The 8414-nt window shown below is 49.2% G+C and overlaps 1 long non-coding RNA gene across 2 annotated transcripts; it reads right to left on the bottom strand.

Annotated features, from left to right (window-relative positions):
* Positions 1-1495: 1495 nt before the first annotated feature.
* LOC140680454 (uncharacterized) lies at positions 1496-2954 on the bottom strand. Of its 2 annotated transcripts, XR_012051754.1 has the most exons (4): positions 2890-2954; positions 2767-2808; positions 2512-2679; positions 1496-2428 (listed from the first exon to the last, which is right to left on the bottom strand). It is a non-coding gene; the product is annotated as an uncharacterized lncRNA (long non-coding RNA). The 2 variants fall into 2 exon arrangements; XR_012051753.1 differs by having other exon boundaries at positions 1496-2679.
* Positions 2955-8414: the final 5460 nt, after the last annotated feature.

Below are 8414 nucleotides of genomic sequence, written 5' to 3'. Positions count from 1 at the left end.
GCTACCAGGATGGGACCTTGAAGTGCAAAATCAGAAGGCTTCATCACAGGGTCCTGTAATACTTCCAGAGGGCTCATAAGTGCAGCAAACCCAGTCCATCAGCCAGCTGCTGACAGGGGCTTAGCATACTCCCAGTGGATTCCCTAAAGCACAAAAACAAGAATGGATGATTACAGTTGCACCAAAAACTGAAACCTTAGCAAGAACAACTGCTTCTGTCCACTGCTCACCTGGCACACTGGGCCTTGACTGCTGCTATCTGCCTGGACCTCCTAAAAATAAAGGCACAGAACAGGGCTGGAACAGATTCACCATTTATGCTTCCCCTGTAAATGCAAACAATGACTGACCAGCTCATGGGAAGTTCCTCATCCAGGACTGGTGCCCTTTGCCACCGATTTGTACTGTCTGCATCTGAAAGGAAGTTAGGACTAATGTCAAAATGCTGCAGGATAACTTAACAGTACCAAGCATGTTATGTCAATCTCCTAATAAAATCTGGAGCCCAGCTGCAACCTGCATTACTAATTTCAAGTCCCCAGGACTTGTGCTATTACAGGCTACACAGCAGGGCAGAGCAGGTCCGGTACAAATATGTGCAGACACCCGTGACACAGGACAGGACATGACAAACCAGGAGACAGAACAGGGAGGGAGAGCTTTTGATGAGAAGAAAGGACTGAGAGACCCAAAGAACACAGAGTGCACCAGAGAAAAGTGACAGAACACACACCAGAACTGCTCTGCCCTGTGCATCTCAGCACTGTGATCAAAACAGACACTTTTCCTTTAGCTGGCCTAAGGAGACGCTTCTAGGACATCCTCATCTCCAAAACTAACTCAAAAACCCCTCCCGGGGAGTCCCAACCTGGCACCTCGCTTCCATCCCCTCTGTGGGTTGTAGCCCTTGACTTATCTTGCGCATATCTGGGGATGCAAATCCCTGTTGGCTACAGAAGAAGGCCGTCTGCCTGTCTGGTAAGTTCCAACTGTCACCGCTTGGCCTGCCAAGAGAAAGAAAACCAAACATCAGTGCACAGCCTTAAGAGCACATGGGCCAAAACCTGATAATTTTGCTACTCACCATCCTCCTCAGAATGCCCGGGTTCTTGGCCTGCACGCTCCGGGTGTGGTTGGATTCTGATGCCATCATTGCAGGGCACACCTAGGTTAAGGGGAGACAATGCTGAAACTCGAGAGGACTCTCACTCCTCCTCCCTACCTCCCCGACTCACCACAACTCCTTGGCCACTGCTCTGGGCTACCAGGATGGGACCTTGAAGTGCAAAATCAGAAGGCTTCATCACAGGGTCCTGTAATACTTCCAGAGGGCTCATAAGTGCAGCAAACCCAGTCCATCAGCCAGCTGCTGACAGGGGCTTAGCATACTCCCAGTGGATTCCCTAAAGCACAAAAACAAGAATGGATGATTACAGTTGCACCAAAAACTGAAACCTTAGCAAGAACAACTGCTTCTGTCCACTGCTCACCTGGCACACTGGGCCTTGACTGCTGCTATCTGCCTGGACCTCCTAAAAATAAAGGCACAGAACAGGGCTGGAACAGATTCACCATTTATGCTTCCCCTGTAAATGCAAACAATGACTGACCAGCTCATGGGAAGTTCCTCATCCAGGACTGGTGCCCTTTGCCACCGATTTGTACTGTCTGCATCTGAAAGGAAGTTAGGACTAATGTCAAAATGCTGCAGGATAACTTAACAGTACCAAGCATGTTATGTCAATCTCCTAATAAAATCTGGAGCCCAGCTGCAACCTGCATTACTAATTTCAAGTCCCCAGGACTTGTGCTATTACAGGCTACACAGCAGGGCAGAGCAGGTCCGGTACAAATATGTGCAGACACCCGTGACACAGGACAGGACATGACAAACCAGGAGACAGAACAGGGAGGGAGAGCTTTTGATGAGAAGAAAGGACTGAGAGACCCAAAGAACACAGAGTGCACCAGAGAAAAGTGACAGAACACACACCAGAACTGCTCTGCCCTGTGCATCTCAGCACTGTGATCAAAACAGACACTTTTCCTTTAGCTGGCCTAAGGAGACGCTTCTAGGACATCCTCATCTCCAAAACTAACTCAAAAACCCCTCCCGGGGAGTCCCAACCTGGCACCTCGCTTCCATGCCCTCTGTGGGTTGTAGCCCTTGACTTATCTTGCACATATCTGGGGATCCAAATCTCCATCGGGTGCAGAACGAGGCCTCCTGCCTGTCTGGGAAACTCCAGTTGTCACCAGGCTGTTCTCTCTTGGTCTGCCAAGACAAAGAAAACCAAACATCAGTGCACAACCGTAACAGCACAATGGCCAAAACCTGACAATTCTGCTACTCACCATTCTCCTCAGAATGGTCGGGCCACACACCGCAGGCGTGCTTGGAGGCCGACAGCATCATCTCAGGGTACACCTAGATTAAGTGGAGAAAGGGTGACATGGCATTGCTGAAACTTGAGTGGACTCTCACTCCTCCTCCCTACCTCCCTGACTCACCACAACTCCTTGGCCACTGTTCTGGGTTACCACGATGGGACCTTGAAATGTAAAATCAGTAGGCTTCATCACAGGGTCCTGTAATACTTCCAGAGGACTCACAAGCACAACAAACCCAGTCCATCAGCCAGCTGGTGACAGGGGATATGCAAACTCCCAGTGGATTCCCTAAAGCACAAAAACAAGAATGGATGCTTACAGTTGCACCAAAAACTGAAACCTGAGCAAGAACAACTGCTTCTCTCCACTGCTCACCTGGCACACTGGGCCTTCACTGCTGCTATCTGCCTGGACCTCCTAAAAATAAAGGCAAAGAACACCACTGTAACAGAGTCACCACTTAGGCTGCTTCCCCTGTAAATGCAAACAATGACTGACCAGCTCATGGGAAGTTCCTCATCCAGGACTGGTGCCCTTTGCCACCAATTTGTACTGTCTGCATCTGAAAGGAAGTTAGGACTAATGTCAAAATGCTGCAGGACAACTTAACAGTACCAAACATGTTATGTCAATCTCCTAATAAAATCTGGAGCCCAGCTGCAACCTGCATTACTAATTTCAAGTCCCCAGGACTTGTGCTATTACAGGCTACACAGCAGGGCAGAGCAGGTCCGGTACAAATATGTGCAGACACCCGTGACACAGGACAGGACATGACAAACCAGGAGACAGAACAGGGAGGGAGAGCTTTTGATGAGAAGAAAGGACTGAGAGACCCAAAGAACACAGAGTGCACCAGAGACAAGTGACAGGACACACACCAGAACTGCTCTGCCCTGCGCACCTCAGCACTGAGATCAAAACAGACACTTTCCCTTCAGCTGGCCTAAGGAGACGCTTCTTAGACATCCCCGTATCCAAAACTGACTCAAAAACCCCTCCCGGGGAGTCCCAACCTGGCACCTCGCTTCCATCCCCTCTGTGGGTTGTAGCCCTTGACTTATCTTGCGCATATCTGGGGATGCAAATCCCTGTTGGCTGCAGAAGAAGGCCGTCTGCCTGTCTGGTAAGTTCCAACTGTCACCGCTTGGCCTGCCAAGAGAAAGAAAACCAAACATCAGTGCACAGCCTTAAGAGCACATGGGCCAAAACCTGATAATTTTGCTACTCACCATCCTCCTCAGAATGCCCGGGTTCTTGGCCTGCACGCTCCGGGTGTGGTTGGATTCTGATGCCATCATTGCAGGGCACACCTAGGTTAAGGGGAGACAATGCTGAAACTCGAGAGGACTCTCACTCCTCCTCCCTACCTCCCCGACTCACCACAACTCCTTGGCCACTGCTCTGGGCTACCAGGATGGGACCTTGAAGTGCAAAATCAGAAGGCTTCATCACAGGGTCCTGTAATATTTCCAGAGGGCTCATATGTGCAGGAAACCCAGTCCATCAGCCAGCTGGTGACAGGGGCTTAGCATACTCCCAGTGGATTCCCTAAAGCACAAAAACAAGAATGGATGATTACAGTTGCACCAAAAACTGAAACCTTAGCAAGAACAACTGCTTCTGTCCACTGCTCACCTGGCACACTGGGCTTTGACTGCTGCTATCTGCCTGGACCTCCTAAAAATAAAGACAAAAAACAGGGCTGTAACAGAGTCACCATTTAGTCTTCCCCTACAAATGCAAACAATGACTGACCTACTCATGGGAAGTTCCTCACCCAGGATTGCGGCCATCTGCTACTGATTTGAGCTGTCTGTACCTGAAAAGAAGTTAGGACTAGTGTCAAACAGCTGCAGGAAAACTTAACAACACCAAAAATGTTATGTCAATCTCCGAATAAAATCTGGAGCCCAACTACACCCAGCATTACTAATTTCAAGTCCCCAGGACTTGTGCTATTACAGGGTACGCAGCAGGGCAGAGCAGCTCTAGGACAAATATGTGCAGACACCCGTGACACAGGACAGGACATGACAAACAAGGGGACAGGCCAGGGAGAGAGAGCTTTTGATGAGAAGAAAGGACCGAGAGACCCAAAGAACACAGAGTGCACCAGAGACAAGTGACAGAACACACACCAGAACTACTCTGCCCTGTGCATCTCAGCACTGAGATCAAAACAGACACTCTTCCTTTAGCTGGCTTAAGTACACACTTCTTGGACATCCTCATCACCAAAACTAACTCAAAAACCCCTCCTGGGGAGTCCCAACCTAGCACCTCTCTTCCTTCCCCTCTGTGGGTTGTAGCCCTTGACTTATCTTGCACATATCTGGGGATTCAAATCCCCATCGGGTGCAGAAGGGGGCCACTACTCCCAGCCCCAGGCCGCGGCCCTGACTTATCTTTTGGATGATTGGAAATGCGAATCCACGTTGGACCTGAAATGAGTCTGCCTCGGAGGGGATCTCCTGTTAGCCTCTTAGTCAGCTAGAATAAAGAACAGGAAAATCAATGGTTGAGTTTAGTGTTATGTGGGCCAAATCCCAGCAAGTCAGATACTTATCCTCTCCTGAGTGTGCCTGGGTGCTCAAGTCTCCAGCTCCATCCCTAGTCTAAGGTTTGGCTGTTATTATGAGTAGCACCTGGTTTAGAGAGGCAAAGTTACATGGCATTTCTGTGAGTTCAGTGGATGAGCTTGTGTGCTGTATGACACACGGATGCCTCTGCTATGCTTGTGAAAAGCCTTGCAAATAGACACCATTTCTCACCCTACTGCCTGCAAAACCCCACCACAATAACTCTTAACTGGGTACCTTGCTCACTCTCCCACTCCTAGTCCCAATCCTCAACTCACCTGAAACCTCAATCTCAGACATCATCTTTGACACAGGGCAGATCCCTTTTGGAACATAATCACTCTGCTGAAAAAATGTTGTACTTGACGCAACCTGGAATTACAGGAAGTTGCACTCCTCCTAAAAAAGAAAACAAAACATGTCAGAGATTACAGAAGCACTTCACAACCCCTGAATGCACAACCCCAAATCATTAATTTCAATACTACCTGTGTTCAGTGTTGTTTTCCTCACAGTATCTTCAAAGCCTCTGTTGCATTAGAAGCCCAAAAGCACCTGCAGAGAGCAATCTAAGCTAAAAGAGCCTCTTCACAAAAATGAGAGGAGAGCTCTTACCCCAGTGGATCCCAGAGAGGGAATGAAGCCCCTTGGCAGAGGCTGGGGTTAATATACCCCTGATTGGGTCCGCCTCTCATTCCCATGACACCCAGGAAAAGGGAGGGGCCAAACCCCACTGGGTATAAAAGCCCTCAGAGCAGCTGTGGCTGTTTGGCTCCTCTGATTTGAATTCAAGGGGAGTAATGGGATTCATATAGAAGAAAACTCTTCAGGGAAATAACAGCACTTTCTTTTTTGCTACAACTACTTGGAGCAAAAGGGCAAGGAAACTGGTAAGAAATAAAACTTTGTTCTTTAGGCAGCATATCCAGATAAGTTGGGTAATTTGCTGTTAACTTATATTATGCCTCAGTGACTACTAAGTAGTACTCAACCTGAGACTAAGGGTGGAGAAGAATACTAATTCTATGAACAGTCCAAGTCTCCTTGGGGCTACTAATTAGGACTAACTACATTATAAATAAAAATAAGGAAAAAAAAACAGCTTCCTGGGCAGCATCAAGGTTAAGTACATGCTAGGCTTGCCTTTCCCTGAGATATTTAGTCCTAGGGCACAGAAAGAAGTGCCCTGAAAAGTAGTTTTAAACCCTTAAAATGCTGAAAAAGCATTCTAGAAGAGCCTCCTTCAAGTGGATTCCTTAAAATGAGGAAATAGGGAAGTTGCCTCCACTGAAAGGGATGTAATGGCAAATAAATAGCTTCTGTCCTTTAGTTTAATTCCCTAGAATATTGGGAAAAGAGAGGTTTTCCTCACTTTAAGTCTCTCCAGTGATGAAGACACAGGGATTTTCCACTCAATCCAAACCCTTAAGAAAGAGGGATAGCTGGGCTTCCCCCTCAATTTAAGCCTTAGGACAACAAAAAGAGTTACCCTTAATTCATGCCCATAAAAAGCATTGTCAAGGTTTCCCCTTCTCTTTAAACTGGAAAATAATGGAAAATGGGGATTCCCTGTCAATTGACACCTCTAACAGCATAGAAAAGGCAGAGACTATTTCAACTGAGACCATTAAAATTGCAGGGGAAGTGGATTCCCTCATGATTTGAACACAAGAAATATTGGAAAAGGAAGCTTTTTCCCATAATTTAAACCCCTTCTCTCTTCATAACCTCCCTCTTTTCTGGGAGTGCTTTGGAAGGTCTGGGGGTTCTAGGGAGAGGCTGACACAATAGAAGGGGAAAGCTGAAAGCTCTCCCATGGAACCCCACATACAGCCCGGCCTGCTCAGGTGCTGCCCCTTGGCAAGAGGGCTCTTCCCTTGGCATTTTCTGAAAAGGATGCTCCGTGCCCAGGTGGCTCTGGCTGCTCCCCAGTCCCTGCTGGATGTTCCAACCATAGCTCCTGGAGGAACGCCTAGGATACCCCTGTTAGCTCCTCTGGATTAGAAGCTCCCTGTGCAGGTGTGTCCAGGTACCTGCAGTGAAAGCAGTTTGTAGGGCTCCCCTGGACTGTCAGGGCAGCACAAGTATGAGGTGGGGGCAGCTCCTGTCTGGGACTTATCCTTCGATGTTCGGATTTTTTGCACTCAGCTGCCCGCTCAGGGCCACAGGAGTCGGAGCGCAAACATCGTCTCTTTTCCCTGGGAAAGAAAACTCACCAGTCCAGGTTCCTGATGTCAGTTTGTAGAGCTCTTTTTGGACTCTCAGGGCAGCAGAAGTATGAGGTGGGGGCAGATCCTGTCTGGGACTTATCCTTCGATGTTTGGATTTTTTGCGGTCAGCTGCCGGCTCAGGGCCACAGGATTCGGAGCGCAAACATCGGATCTTTTCCCTGGGAAAAAAAACTCACCAGTCCAGGTTCCTGATGTCAGTTTGTAGGGCTCCCCTGGGACTGTCAGGGCAGCACAAGTATGAGGTGGGGGCAGCTCCTGTCTGGGACTTATCCTTCGATGTTCAGATTTTTTGCACTCAGCTGCCGGCTCAGGGCCACAGGACTCGGAGCGCAAACATCGGCTCTTTTCCCTGGGAAAGAAAACTCACCAGTCCAGGTTCCTGATGTCAGTTTGTAGGGCTCCCCTGGGACTGTCAGGGTAGCACAAGTATGAGGTGGGGGCAGCTCCTGTCTGGGACTTATCCTTCGATGTTCGGATTTTTTGCACTCAGCTGCCGGCTCAGGGCCACAGGACTCGGAGCGCAAACATCGGCTCTTTTCCCTGGGAAAGAAAACTGACCAGTCCAGGTTCCTGATGTCAGTTTGTAGGGCTCCCCTGGGACTGTCAGGGCAGCACAAGTATGAGGTGGGGGCAGCTCCTGTCTGGGACTTATCCTTCGATGTTCGGATTTTTTGCACTCAGCTGCCCGCTCAGGGCCACAGGACTCGGAGCGCAAACATCGGCTCTTTTCCCTGGGAAAGAAAACTCACCAGTCCAGGTTCCTGATGTCAGTTTGTAGGGCTCCCCTGGGACTGTCAGGGTAGCACAAGTATGAGGTGGGGGCAGCTCCTGTCTGGGACTTATCCTTCGATGTTCGGATTTTTTGCACTCAGCTGCCGGCTCAGGGCCACAGGACTTGGAGCGCAAACATCGGCTCTTTTCCCTGGGAAAGAAAACTCACCAGTCCAGGTTCCTGATGTCAGTTTGTAGAGCTCTTTTTGGACTCTCAGGGCAGCAGAAGTATGAGGTGGGGGCAGCTCCTGTCTGGGACTTATCCTTCGATGTTCGGATTTTTTGCGGTCAGCTGCCAGCTCAGGGCCACAGGACTCGGAGCGCAAACATCGGCTCTTTTCCCTGTGAAAAAAAACTCACCAGTCCAGGTTCCTGATGTCAGTTTGTAGGGCTCCCCTGGGACTGTCAGGGCAGCACAAGTATGAGGTGGGGGCAGCTC

The sequence above is a fragment of the Taeniopygia guttata genome, chromosome 22 (assembly GCF_048771995.1).
Source record: "Taeniopygia guttata chromosome 22, bTaeGut7.mat, whole genome shotgun sequence".
Classification (NCBI taxonomy): Eukaryota; Metazoa; Chordata; class Aves; order Passeriformes; family Estrildidae; genus Taeniopygia; species Taeniopygia guttata.
Note: the sequence above shows the minus strand (reverse complement) of the source record. Positions and strands in the feature narration are given on the sequence as shown.